Consider the following 15,107-nt stretch of genomic DNA (forward strand, 5'->3'; position numbering starts at 1 on the left):
GTGTGGGGAAGGTTTGGCCTAGGTCTGATTCCCACACGAGTTCCAATTTAGACTTGGGCCTATCAATAGGAGAGTGAGAAAGTAATTTATAAATGTTTGAGGCTCTATAAGGGATGTGGAAGTCAGGTGGAGAGGGAGTGAGAGGGAACTCAGAGGAAGTTGGAGTATCTCGCAAAATAACGGAGGACAGTACAGGGGCGAGCAATGTGTATTGAGAAGAGTATTTGTTGGAAATACCAAAGGAGTCACAAAGATCATGGAAAGTTGTTAAGGAATCACCGGTTATTAGATGCTTGTAAGTGAGAATTCCTTTATCAATCCATTCCTTTCAAAAGAGCGCTCAATTGTGAAGCTTAAGAGATTTGTCATACCATAACGGAGTATCAAAGTGAAAGTCAGAAGGGGAGGAGAAGGAACGGAAAAGTAGAAGCGTTAAGGCTTTAGAGTGCTTGAAAATTGGAGAGATAAACTTTTGAGGAGGTTGGGATAACCTGGTAGCAGTAAGGAATGAGAAAGGAGTAAGTTGTGCTAATTCCAAAGAGCTCCAAGCCATTGCAAGTGAAGAAGACAAGTCTGTGAGAAAAGGGCAGATTTGTTTAAGGGTAAAGGCGGAGTGGAAGCGTGAGATGTTGGGAAAATTGACACCACCCTGGTTCTTAGGTTGTTGAAGACGGAGAAGTGAGACCCTAGCTTTACGTTTATTCCATAAAAATTTCGAAAAGAGGCTATTGATGGATTTAAAAAAGTAATGGGGAAGGGAGACAGGAAGCATAGAAAGATAAAAATTAGCAATGGGAAGTAGCATCACTTTAATAGTGGATAAGCGCCCCCACCATGAGAGAAAAAGTGGAGTCCAGCATTCTATAAGAGAGGAAAGTTTTTTAAGAATATCGGAATGGTTAATTTTGATGGTTTCAGTAATGGTATTGGTGTACAGGATACCCAAACACTTAATGAATCTGGGATTCCACTCAAAACCCGAACCCTCGAACATATAAGGAAGACAAAGCCTATTGAGGGGAAGGACTTCCGATTTATCTATGTTTAATTTATAGCCAGAAACTAAAGAATAATCATCTAGTAAAGAAAAGAAAGCAGGAAGAGCGTCTGTGGGATTTGAGATGTAGAGCAAAATATCATCAGCGTAGGCAGTAAACTTAATTTCAACATCCTTATAAATAAAACCAGAATAAGAAGGGGACTGCCTAATTTTCTCAAGGAAGGGCTCTAACGCCAAAATAAAAAGAAGAGGGGATAATGGACAACCCTGTCTGGTTCCTCTATGGAGAGAAAAGTAGGTAGATTGGGCACCATTTACCCAGATAGAAGTTTTAGGGCCAGAATAAAGTAGTTGTATGTATTTGAGAATAGTGGGGCTAAAACCGTGCCAGCGAAGCGCTCTAAACATAAAATCCCAATTAACTCGATCAAATGCTTTCTCGGCATCCAAGGTAATAGCAGCGACAGGAGGATCCATTTTGGCAGCAAGGTGAATTATATTGAGAAGAGTTCTGGAATTGTCCGTTATGGACCTACCTTTTACAAACCCAGATTGATAAACATTGACCAAGTTGGGGATAACCGAGTTAATGCGAAGAGCCAGAATTTTTGCATAGATTTTACAATCAGTGTTTATAAGGGAAATAGGTCTGTAATTCTTGCAAAGACAAGGATCCTTATCTTTTTTGGGAAGAAGACAGAGCATTGCCTGCGAAAAGGAGCCTCTAGACTCGCCTGTATCAAGAAAGTGATTAATTAAGTGGAGCAAGTGAGGAACCAGAACCGTCTTAAAATGGAGAAAAAATCGTACCGTAAATCCATCCGGACCGGGTGTTTTATCCTTGGGGAGAAGAGAAAACGCAGTGATTATTTCTTTTTCTGAAAGTGGAACATCAAGGGGAGAAAGATCAACCTGGGAGTCGGAGGGTTTAGGGATGGAGCTAAAGAATGAGTTTATTTGTTCGGGAGAAGGATTGGATTCCGGCGTGTAAAGGGAAGAGTAGTATTGAACAAAGCAGTCAAGAATTTTAGCATCCGAGGAGTGGGGAGATCCCTGAGGATCTTTAATTACAACAATCTTAGATTGCTGCTTCTTAATTTTAAGGTAATTTGCTAGTGCTTTACCAGCCTTGTTACGACCACCATACATCTTGGAGTTAAATTTGAGAAGCTGATTAGAAGCGGAGTCCCAAGAGTGTCTATTAAATTGCATATTAGCTTTAATCAAGGAAGTTAGTAAATCAGGGGAGTTAGTAGTGAAATATAGGTGTTCAAGGTCCTTGATTTGTTTAAGGAAAGAGGATGCCTGAGTAAGAGCTTTTTCTTCTTCCGGGACACAAAATCTATAATGCAGCCACGGGCAGCAGCTTTGAAAGCATCCCAAATAAAGTGGAAGTCAGAAGATGTGTGTAAGTTAGTGCAGAAGAATTCATCCATGAATTGTGAAAAGTGGGCAGTGAAAATGGGGTCAAGAAGTAGTGAATTATTGAAACGCCATCGACGAGATGTGGGAGTGGGAGAAAGATAATCCATGTCTAAAATAATAGGTGCGTGATCGGAAATGAGGATGGAACCTATTTCGGAGTTGGTCATGAATTGGAAAGCATGATGTGAAAGAAAAATGTAATCAATTCGGGAATGGGAAGCGTGCACTGGAGAAAAAAAAGAAAATTCTAAAGAGTCAGGATGGGATATTCTCCAAGAATCAATTAAACCTCTAGATGAAATGGATTTGTGGAAGGACTTTTGCATTTTGTTAGGGACATATCTTGCTTGAGATTTGCGATCCAAAAAAGGATCCATCAATTGGTTGCAATCCCCCCCAACAATCAGATCATCACTCACATTAGAAGAAAGGAGGGAGGAAAACTCGTTCCAGAAGGATGGGTCAACACCATTAGGGCCATATACATTGCAAAGGAACTGACCTCTTTATCTGAAACTGACCCTTTGCGAGGCCAATTTCCTTGGTTGATTGCTATCTGAGATTGCAAGTCAAAGTTCAGGACATCGTTAGTTCTTAGCTTTTCTACACATGCCTCATCTTGCTCGTTATCTATCATTGTTTCCTTTTTATGTTCCTTCGTTACATGCATTGTGCTTTCAATTATGGGTTTGTCCGGCTTGTGGAAATTGAATTTGGGACATCCTAATAATTAACTTGTGGGGTTGGTACAATGTAAAGTGACCCTTTTTTGGAATGTGATGATGTATAGAAATGTGTTTCTATTGGTCAGAATTTGCTGCAGTGAGTGTCCATTTGTAATGTGAATATTGTGTATAAATACTGAAGTCTTGCTCAACAAAATTGAGCAGTTTCTTGAGTTGTACACCGTGTTGTATTGCTGGGATTGCTGCTACTAGCTGCAGCTAATAAATTTGATCTCTGACGCCACCTAGAAGTATTCAGTGTCTCTGTTTGCCAAGACAGGAGAACCTGAAGACTTTGGGCGTGTTCCTGGCGCCGCTGGGTTCTAAAAAACCCGGTTCTTCAGTTGGCGCCCAACGTAGGGCGGCTTCAGCGGTACCGGTCCAAGCCCGAGGATCGTGAGGAGCCACGTGAGGAAATTCTGGAGGAAGGCCGCCACTTCATCGACCCCTGCATGTCGACGTGGACCGAAGGTATTTTCTGCGAGGCTTCCCGCTTTCCGACGGCTGCGAAGGACTGCTGCCCTGACTGTCGCCCTGTCTTGGACCCTCGATAGATGCTTTGTAGAGCGAGACGATAGACGGTCTTCTGGTGGCGGGACAGATATTTTGGTTAAGTATAAGTGGGTCGCTCCCACGACTTTGTTTGGTTCTTTGTTTTGGTTCTTGGTTTGATTCTTGGTTTGGTTTGATTCGGCTACTGCAGTAATCGAAGCCGAGGGGCTCGTATATTTCCGAGAGTATCGATAGTTGATAACCCCTTGAAGTTTGAAGCTAGATTAGTGAGCTATAAGATGCCTGGTCTTAGCAAAATTAGGAAATGGTTTAGTTGTGGTTGCAACAAAGATTCCCGATTGGAGGACTCGTGTCCGATACCTCCGGTTGGAACTCCAACTTATGAGCTGTATTCAAAACACGGAGTGGGTCCTATCACCTATAATGAGGTATGGATCCGCTATACTAGGAAAGATGGTGTCTTACGATGGCCCCAACATGGTAGTTTCGAATCAAATATTTTAGATAACCTAGAAGTTGTGCTGTTCAAGAAGAAAGCCCGGCCGCAAAATGTTTGACTTTTTCCGCCTTTGGCGAAAGGAAGCCAAACAGAGAGAAATTAAACAAGCAAAAAGAGATAGGAAAGATAAAAATATGTCAGTGCTACAATCTGCTAGGCAGTTTAAGGAAGATGGAGAAGAACGTGTGAGTGAAGTCTTAGATAGACAGCGTTGCATGGCTATCGGTAAATGTTATCCGGCCTTGCCGCCTTCCCTTCCAAAAGTGAATGAAGACCCTGAAAAAGATCCTTTGATCTCTCATTTACTGAGATTGCCACCTCCCTATGTGCAGGGTGCTACTGCGCCTCCATTACCCCTGGTTGTTCCACCCTTTGTTGTTCAACCTCCTGCTGTTGTTCAGCCAACCGGTGCTCCACAGATGGTTTTGCCTCCTCCTGCGCAACCCATTCTAGGGTCGCCAGCTTTGCTTCCAGCTTTGCCTCAAACTCCTTTGCCTTCTGCTTCTGCATCTTTGACTTCTACTGTTCTTGTCCCTACACCTTCTTTGCCTCAGAATACTTATTCTCCTGTTCTTATGTCTACTTCTTCTCCTTCTGCTCGAAAACGAATGACCGAGACTGTTGTTAATCTGTTGTCACCATTGTTTGGGTCACTGAATATGACCCCTGTTTCGGAACGTAAGCAGAGTCGTAGTCAGCTTCCTAGTTCTGTAGAAAGGACAGTGTTAGATTTGTTGGCTCGTAGGTGGATTTTGAATGCTCCGAGGTATGATTTGCCAGCGGTTATGGATGTTTTCTTTCAGTGGGAACCGCCTAAGCAAAGGTATGTTTTTGATGTCATGTGTACTTTTCTGCTTCAGGAATGGGAAGATAATGAGTTGGGTCCGATTCCGCAGGATGTGCTCGATGTTCAGTCAGAGTTTGCTAAAGGGATGATAGTGGAATCTGATGTTACAGATGCCGTACAGACGATACAAATCAAATCAAATCAAAAAGTCTTTATTTCGATTTTTTTCAAGCATAAAAGACAATTACAAATTTAAACACTTTTCAGAAATTTTACAATTTAAGAAGAAAAAAGAATTTTTTTTTTAATTACCCTACATTGACAGCTATTAAAATCCACAAATCATCACTTCGTCTATCAATTAACAATTAACAATTATTATTGGCCAGCCACCGTAGATAAAACCATAGATTATAATCATTAAATAAGTTATTTTAAAAAGAAGACATGAATATTTAAAAATTTTCAAAATTCATCACAAAGAACATTTCTCACTAGATAAATTTAACAGTTTCGAATGTCATTAGGCCAAAATTACTGTAGGCTCATTTTACGGGCTCGTATTATCCGCATCCAGTGGAGAAATTTAGCTATCGCTATGACTACGGCTTGGGAATTGTCAGTGCATAGAATCCTGACTGCCTCACAACCCGTTTTGAGACCTAACTGTACACAAATAGGTTTCAACCAAGATCTCCTAGGAACCTTATATTCAGGACAGGCAAAGAGAACATGCCCAATGACTTCCCGCTGATCAGGACAAAAGGGACAGGCCGATCCTTGACCCCCTCGCCATTTTGCGGTAAAAGCATTTAAGGGTAATGTCCCCACTCTAAGCTGATGATATTTCTTCCTGTCCCCTGGGGTGGTAATCCAATCCCAATATGCCTCAAAGGCCGGGGAATGCTTAAGTTCTAGGAAGTTTGCCGTAAAAGAAGGTTCAATACTACAGCCAAATCTCTTTGCCTCAAGCATGTTCCAGTACAGGGCTCGAAATGTTTTTCTAGGTGGAAAGAGATTCCCTACTGGGTCATCCCACAATGGAGATAATCCCATAGCCTTGTAGATAGCCTTTACCTCCCTCAACCATACTATTTTATGAGCCTTATCGAAGTCTCTTACTCGAGGAAGGCCCGTGCATACTGGGAGAGTTCTGGAGTGACCCATAATCTCCTCCAGCAAGCAACCGATCTATATATGGCCATATCCTCGAGGCTATGAGACCCTAGGTCATAATGGAGAGGGATCAGTGGAGTGGAGGCCGGTAAGCCTGTGATGTTACGCAAAAATTTATTTTTCACACATGTCAGCCTTTTCAAATTACTGAGTCCCCATAGTTCCGCCCCATAGAGAACTGCTGCTCCAACTTTAGCGTCATAAATCTTTAGAACCGGGGTGATTGGCCTAGTGTGAGATAAATAAAATTCCTTAGTGAGTGCTCCTGTCAGTTGTGCGTGTTTCGTGACCAGCTGGTTGGTGTGCTGTTTCCAGTCTAATTTAGATGATAAGGTTATGCCCAGATAATTAAATACTTGGGTCTGCTCCAGTTGTACCCCATCCATAACCATCCTCCCTCTGACGAATTTATTTTTATGTAGGACCATGAACTTTGTCTTTGATGTATTAATGACGAGACCATGGTCTTTGCAAAAGACTTCAAAGACTCCAACAGCCTTTTGAAGGCCCTGCTGTGTCTTCGAGATTAATAGCGTATCGTCAGCAAACATCAACAGGGGGATCGGCTTGCCATCCAACTTAGGGGCATCAGTTGGTTGCTGTTCAAAATAGCCGATCACCCTGTTGATGTATAGTGAGAAGAGTGTAGGGGCAAGTACACACCCTTGGCGAACCCCCCTGGCGATAGGGAATGTATCAGTAACACTTCCCTGCTGGTTCCAGCGGACCCGAGCATAATTATCTTCATGTAATCTGATTAAAAGTGACAAGATATCAAGTGGGATGCCCTGCTCTTGTAAGGCTGCCCACAACTTAGTGTGGGGCACCAAATCGAACGCTGATTTTAGATCAACGAAAACTGCAAAAAGCATACCCCCCCCTAGTAACACTACACGCCAATATAATAAAACAAATCGAAAAACTTGGTCAATGGTACTGGTATGACTACGAAACCCTGCCTATAGGGGCGAGAGAATATCCTTTTCCTCTATCCAGCCCTGAATACGCTGCAGTATGAGCCTTGCCACTAAGACGATACTTGCTTTCAGATCTAGGCTTTCGCCTCAGACATTGTATGAACCTGATTCCTCCGTTTGGAGGAAAGTGAAACAGTACCCTATGAGAGAAGTTCCTCCTGTATGGAAAGAAGCAGTTCAGGCTAATGTAAATCAGGGTATTGTTGCCGCTCCGGCTCATTTTCAGCGGGTATGGGTACATGTCCCTTGGAAGAGAGCAGAGGTCTTGGCTCTTAAGCAGACCTTACCTGACCCTCGTAAGAATCCTGCTGGTTATTACAAGGAGTTGTCCCAGACAGTTGAAGCGTGTATTATGAATTTAGCTGACATCGATATGTTGATGGGTAATGTAGTCCCCCAACCTTTGTGGGCAAAGATTCATCATGCTGCCGAATTAGGTGATACCTGGGCGAATATTGTTGCTGCAGATGGTAGACAGGAGGGAGGGGCTAAACCTGAACCTTTAGTTTCAGAATTACCAGGTAGAATTATTAATTTGATGAAAACGATGATGCCCGCTTTACGAGTGAATTGGGATAAGTTAGCAGCATGTAAGCAGAAGAAAGACAAGAGTGTATCTGATTTCTTCACTAGGTTTGAAGAGACGTTTATTGATCATAGTGGTCAGGATATGAGTATGGAAGGTGGTCAAAGGTTGTTTGTGGATAAATTTGTCTTTAAATTGCTTCCCGAACTTTCTAATAAGTTAAAGGACTCTGAGAGTTCCTGGACTGTTTCTTCGTCGGCCCAGATATTGGCTACTGCGCAATATTACGAGAATAGGGATAAAGATGAGAAGGATAAAGTAGAGAAGAAAACTAAGGATCTAAAGACGAAAGTTCTTTTGCAGCAAGCTTATCCACCTCGTTAGAATCAGCCTCAGTTTCAGCAACCTCCACAATTTCACAGATTGTTACAGAAGCCTGAGCCCTATGCTCCGCGATTCTTTCCTGGCCCTAATCAGTGTGCTTATTGCAGAGAGGAAGGTCATTACAAGAATAGTTGCCCGGCTTTGTTACAGCGTGCGAATGGTGTACCTAGTCAGAGAAGTCGTGGTAGTTTTCAGCAAGCTCCTAGGGGTAGGGGATGTGATGTGATCCCCAAAATGAGCGTTCCTCTTCCCTACAGAATTCTGCGAATTATTTTGACAGACAGAATGTTCCGAGTGGTCAGTCTGCCCAGTATTATGTTGAGGATTACTATGTCGAAGGTGAGAGTTCTGGTTATAATGATCACTAGGACAGCCAAGGACAAAGTGAGGGAGTAGTGTCAGTTCCAGTAGACCAGAGTGGACCTTATGTTGAAGTGAGTACATCAGGTGTGGTAGAACCTTTTCTTTTGGATACTGGTGCGATGAAGAGTTCTATTATGCACTCTAAACTTCCTGGCGCACCTTTGTCTGGCTTGACCAATGTTTCAGTAGGATTTTCAGGCGCCCCAGTTCGTAATCCGGTTTCTAGTCCTTTGTCCCTTTCCATTGGTCCTCGTGAATTGGAAGCTCTGCTTATTCTAACAACTGGTTGTGGTGAGAATCTGTTGGGTTTGGACTTGCTGAAAAGATTGTATGCAACCTTGCATTGTTCTCCTTCAGGAGTACAACTTACCCTTGGTAAGAAAGTGATTTCTCCAATGTATTTTTCTAAGGATTGTTTGCCACTGGAATTGCGTTCGCTTCCTGATACACTTTGGGCTACAGGTCCAAATGATGTTGGTCTTTTGCAGATTCCTCCGTATGTTGTTACCCTTAAATCAAATGCTAGGCTGCCTCGAATTCCACAACACAGGATTTCGAGCTATGGTGAGAGAGCTCTTTTAGCGATTGTCTATGATCTGGTTGAGAAGGGTGTAGTTGAGGAAACTAGAGGTAATGTGTGTAACAGTCCTGTTTTGCCTGTCCTTAAACGTACTGATGCTTCTCAACCACCTGTGTACCGGTTTGTGATTGACCTTCGAGAGGTCAACAAGATTGTTGTGCCACAGTTTCCTGTAGTACCTGATATCACTGCTTTGTTGACTCTGATTCCTGCTTCGGCAGCTTGGTTTTCTGTCATCGATTTGAAGAATGCTTTCTTCAGTATTCCTATTGCTGAGGAGAGCAGGGATATTTTTGGCTTCTCATTAGGAGGCCGAAGCTTCCGGTTTAGGAGAGCTCCCCAAGGTTATTGTGAAAGTCCCTCCATCTATAGTCAAGCATTGAAAACTCAGCTTGACGGTTTTGTGTTACCTGTTGGTGCTACTCTTATTCAGTACGTCAATGATTTGTTGATTACTGCTGATAATGAAAAGATTTGTAAAGAGGCTACTCTTTCTTTGTTGCAGTATTTGTCTGACCTTCATCATAAAGTATTTTAAGACACAAAATGCTACAAGGGATTAATTTTTAGAAACAATGAATACTAGTTATGAGTCGTACATATGTAACAAATTCAAGTGTATCAACAGAATATCATGCTTAATCGTTAAATAGACTCAATCAAAGGAAGGAAAAGAGAAGACCACACGGAGATAGTGAGTTATATTTCTGAAACAGTCTTTATATTTAGTGATGAAGCAACAAATTTACATCATGGGAGACGGATATACAGGAATAAATCAAAGCAAAAAAACAGAGAACAGAGGTATAGATGATCTATAAGTGGATGTATCCGTACAGCTGACACATTAAATCGATGTCAGCATCCTTTATTTGTCAGGGAAATATTCAGTGATAAAGTCAGGAAATTTCAGATGACAAATAGAACACATAAAAAGGTTAAAAAATCACATTGACATTTATACATCCACTTATAGATTATTAGCCATTTGATTCGCAAGTAAGATTTGACATATAGTCCAATGATTTGTAAATCGTCTTCTATCAGGAATTGAATTTAACCCCTTGAGCAATCTTCATTAACTAGTATCATCCTTATCCAACTTGGTAACTATGGCCACTTGTACCCGACAGACGACGTTAGATCGACGCCTTATTCTGCTCCTTTCGACCTTGTTAATGCGCGAGCACATTAACACCTATATGCCAAGGTTTTCAAACAACGATATCCTCTTTCAATATGGCGACCGTTGCAGCTTCCACCTATTAACGAGACTTATCTAGTCCCTTTTCGATCTCTCACCAACCGGTTCATTTCCGGTTCGTCGGCTCTAAAAACCACAACCGGGGTCAGCTCTGTTACTGACGACCCGGCATGCCGACTGAAGACGCTATTTCCTTGATCAAACAACTTGCCATACTGAAGTAAGTTTGCTATGCAAGTTTTCTGTTTCCTTTTACCTCGGATACCTTTGCTATTAATTTAAGAGAATCCGAGTTGCATACAGACATAGCCTGTCTGCCTTTATACTCTGTTGTTACGTTAGGGTTTGGATTTCGCTCCACGAGTTATGTTAATGATACGTTCTCTTTTACTCTGTGGCAATGACCATTTTTCATTATTATTTAACTTATCAACTTTGTGTGTAAATACCAATAGTAAACCGGTCACCGATTATGCTTAGACCCTCACTAGTTTAATCTATCGGGTGGCTATATCTGTGTCAGCAGAACATCCCTTGAATGGTGATAACCAATCGAGATAATACTGTATTCTCTGGGCTGACTTTTCTACATCTAGAGAATAACCACCACTTACATATTCTACCGCTTTATTATGCTTCATTACTTGGCATGTTATACCGTAGAATTATCTCAATTCAAACAAATATTCTAAGACTCGATGTTTCCCCCCCCCTTTTTTTAGAAACACAGACTTCTAGCTGTCCCATAACCATTCATTGGAAGACTTTCTCCATATACGAAACTAAAGGTAGGCCAATAATCATGTTCGCCCCCCTAGGTTTTCTTCCCCTATGGTTTGATATAACAGACTCACAGGAATTATATATCCTTGTAGATTTGATTCAATCAACTGGAGGTCCTTGCCGCCCATCTAAATTTGAAAAACATCCCTCTTGGAAATTTCAGGTGACAAAAATATTGGTGCATAAATTTGATGTAATAACTGAAGATTATATCCACATGTATTAGGACCATTAGTTTGGTTATGTTTGTTCTAAATACTGTACAATTGTAAATAATCTATGATTTGACAACAAGGTTTGTAAGATAAAAGAACATATTAATTTTTCTCATGTCTTCACACTGACCTTGTTAGCCGGAATGAAGAATTGTCGATTTTATCAATTGTCTATTGAATTTGATTTCCAAGCATTACCAGGAAGGGGTAATACGCTTGGTTTTGATTAGACATCAGGCTTTGGCCTGACACATGGAGATTTTTTTTAAAAATAACTGTTTGATTGTGAACTAGCTTAGTGACTTTTAACTTGTATTTTTAGTAATTCTGATTTATTATTTTAATTTAGGGAGTTTCTTTCAGCAATGAATTGCTCTGTCCTGATGATGGTCTACATGACGACTGCATATTAGACCGAAACGTCGACACCTCCATCATCTCCAAAAACGTTGCATTGTCACCAACTTACGACCATTATCTATTAATTTTTTTTGGTTGTCTGTTATATCTGTCAGGAGTTGATGTTTTAGCTGTGAACGTAAGTGCTATTATCATCTATACCTCTGTTCTCTGTTTTTTTGCTTTGATTCATTCCTGTATATCCGTTTCCCATGATGTAAATTTGTTGCTTCATCACGAAATATATAAACTGTTTCAGAAATATAACTCACTATCTCCGTGTGGTCTTCTCTTTTCCTTCCTTTGATTGAGTCTATTTAACGATTAAGCATGAAATTCTGTTGATACACTTGAATTTGTTACATATGTACGACTCATAACTAGTATTCATTGTTTCTAAAAATTAATCCCTTGTAGCATTTTGTGTCTTAAAATATCCATTACCCAAGCCTACAAGGGTTTATTGGGTCTCCCCTGCCTCTAATACATTCATCATAAAGTGTCACCTTCAAAGTTGCAATATTGTCGCCAAGAAGTGACCTACTTAGGTCATCTCTTGTCGAAGGAGGGAAGGAGATTGACCCCAGAACGAATTCAAGCAATTGCGCAAATGAGTGTGCCATCCACACAGAGAGAAGTGCGTGCGTTTTTAGGTATTACATCGTATTGTAGACAGTGGATTCCCAATTTTTCACTGTTGGCGAAACCTTTGTTAGCATTGACTCTGAAAGATACTCTGCATCCTCTTCCTTGGTCTGATGAATGTCAGAAAAGTTTTTCTGAACTACGCGATGCATTGTGTTCGGCTCCTGTGTTGGGTACTCCAGACTATAGTAAGCCTTTCACGTTGTACGTGCACGAGAAAGAAGGTTGTGCGTTGTCAGTGTTGACACAACCATTTGGTGATAAGCAGCATCCATGTGCGTATTTTTCATCAACGTTAGACCCAGTTGCTAAGGCGTTGCAGAGTTGTCTGAGAGCTACAGCGGCCGCTGCTGTTTCTATCCGACAGTCTGCTGGTCTGGTATTGGATAATACATTGATTGTGATGGTCCCACATGCAGTGGATACCTTATTAAACAGGACTAAGACACAGCACCTTACTAGTGCTCGTTTGTCAGGTTACGAGTTGACGCTTTTGGCTAGCCATGTTCACATTAAAAGATGTAATGTGCTGAATCCAGCTACATTGTTACCGATCTCTACAGAGACGGATCCTCAGGAACAGCATGATTGTTTTCTTCGTACAGAGGAAGAAACGAAAGCTAGAGTTGACCTAAGGGATACTCCCCTTACGGATGTTGATGGTACGCTGTGGGTAGATGGTTCGTGTTTTAAGCTTCCGAATGGTAAGACGACTGCAGCGTATGCTATCACAACCTTACATACAGTTGTTAAGACAGCACGCATACCACAGAATTCTGCGCAAGCAGCAGAGTTGATTGCACTGACTAGAGCGTGCGTGTTGTCAGAAGGAAAGCGAGTGAATGTTTACACCGATAGCCAGTATGCGTTTGGTGTTGCCCATAGTTTTGGGCGTTTGTGGAGAGAGCGTGGGTTCCTTACTTAGCATGGGACAAAAATACAGCATGGACAGTTGGTGAATGAACTTTTGGAATCTCTCACTCTCCCAAAGCAGATTGCAATTGTGAAGTGTAGTGCGCATAAGAAAGTTGTGGACGATGCTGGTCGAGGGAATGCGTTTGCGGATGAAGTTGCGAAGGAAACGGCGAAAGACATGATGAGCCGCATGTATGTTGCAGGCCCAGCTAATTGGGGTTATGGCTGGTGGAATGTGTGAAGACACAATAGAAAGTGTGAAAATGATTCAGGTTGAAGCGACTGAGAAGGAAGTAAGTACGTGGAGAGAGACTACGGGTATGTTGGATCCTACAGGTTGTTGGGTTGAGTTGTCAGAACACCAGCGATGGTTGTTGCCAGACGCGTATGCGCTCCCAGTGGTTACTATGGCTCACATCAGTTCAAAGGGAATATGCAAGTTGTTGGCTCCAGTTTGGCAGAATGTTGGAATTCCGAAATGTTCAGAGAACGTGGTGAAGCATTGTATGATTTGTTTGAAGTATAATCCTGGCAAGGGAACTCCAACTCCAGCTGGTCATTTTGCTCCTCCAACGTATCCGTTTGAAGTGATACAGTTAGACTACATTCACATGGTGAGATGCAAAAATTTGAAATATGTCCTTGTGGTTGTTTGCGCCTTTTCCAGATGGATAGAGGCTTACCCCCTAAAGGATAATGCTGCCTTGTCTACAGCCAAGGTTTTGCTCAAAGAATATTTCCATAGGTATGGTTTGCCCAGAATTGTATGGTCGGACAATGGGAGTGAATTTGTGGGCCAGATCATGAAGAGAGTGTGTGCGGGATTGGGTATCAATCAAAAGTTCCACGCTGCGAATCACCCCCAGTCAGCTGGTCTTGTCGAGTGCTATAATGGCACGTTAAAGCTGAAGCTAGCTAAGATACAAACGAGCTCTGGTCTTACATGGCCAGATGCCTTGCCATTGGCTCTTTTGTCAACGAGGACAACAGTACATTCTCGTGTGGGACTTAGCCCATATGAAATTGTGTTTGGTCATCCGGCCAATGTTTGGGGTGTGCCTCGTCCTAAAGAATACAGCAGTATTGAATACCCTATGTTGGTGGATTACTTACATGACTTGACTGCTAAATTACGTGTTCTCCACCAACAGGTCTATGACAGTTTGCCGACAACTACTACAGATCCAGGACATTCAATCCTACCTGGTCACTACGTGTTGGTCAAGAACTTCCAGCGTACCAAGAATTTGGAACCCAGATGGACTGGTCCTTACTTAGTCCTTTTGGTTACTAGAACCGCTGTTAGAGTAGTCGGCAAAAAGAACTGGGTGCATGTCACCCACTGTAAAAAAGTTCCTTTGCCTTTACCATATGATCAGTGGGTGAGGGATGGTATAGCTGATACAGATTGCGAGAGAGTTCCCACATTCGTGCCTTTCAGTGATGCTCATTTGACATGGACACGGTCAGAACGCGAGGATGATGATACTCTGCAAGCTGCTGTGCCTCCTCATCTAAAGATTGACACCACCAATCCAGAACCTTTATTTAAGGATCCAACTGTACCTTATAAAGAACGTTACGATTTAAGGCCAAGAAAGCCTGTTGCTATGGACAAATAAAACCAAATCTTTTTATATAGTGAATTACACCCTGTCAGATCAAGAGACTTTTTTCCTTTTTCCTTTTTCGAGTCACCATCCAGACTCAGCTGCAGGGTCGCGGTACAGCCTTAAGGGGTGAGCCACGTATTGACACAAGGTCTGTGGTTCAGGGTCGTTAGTGCGATCTTGGTGCACACTTAAGTGGAGAAGGTAATAGCCGTGAGCAGCACGTTAGAGGATGGAATCTTTTGGGTCTGATAACAGTGTTGAGGAAAAGGGTTTCAAAATGAAAATGTATATATTGGTCCGTAGCAAATGTTTTTTAATAATGTGTTTTCTTATTCTTGTGAATATTACGTTAGCTTGTGTGGGTTGGATTTTCTATAT

This window comes from Lissotriton vulgaris, chromosome 6, assembly GCF_964263255.1.
Source record: "Lissotriton vulgaris chromosome 6, aLisVul1.2, whole genome shotgun sequence".
Classification (NCBI taxonomy): Eukaryota; Metazoa; Chordata; class Amphibia; order Caudata; family Salamandridae; genus Lissotriton; species Lissotriton vulgaris.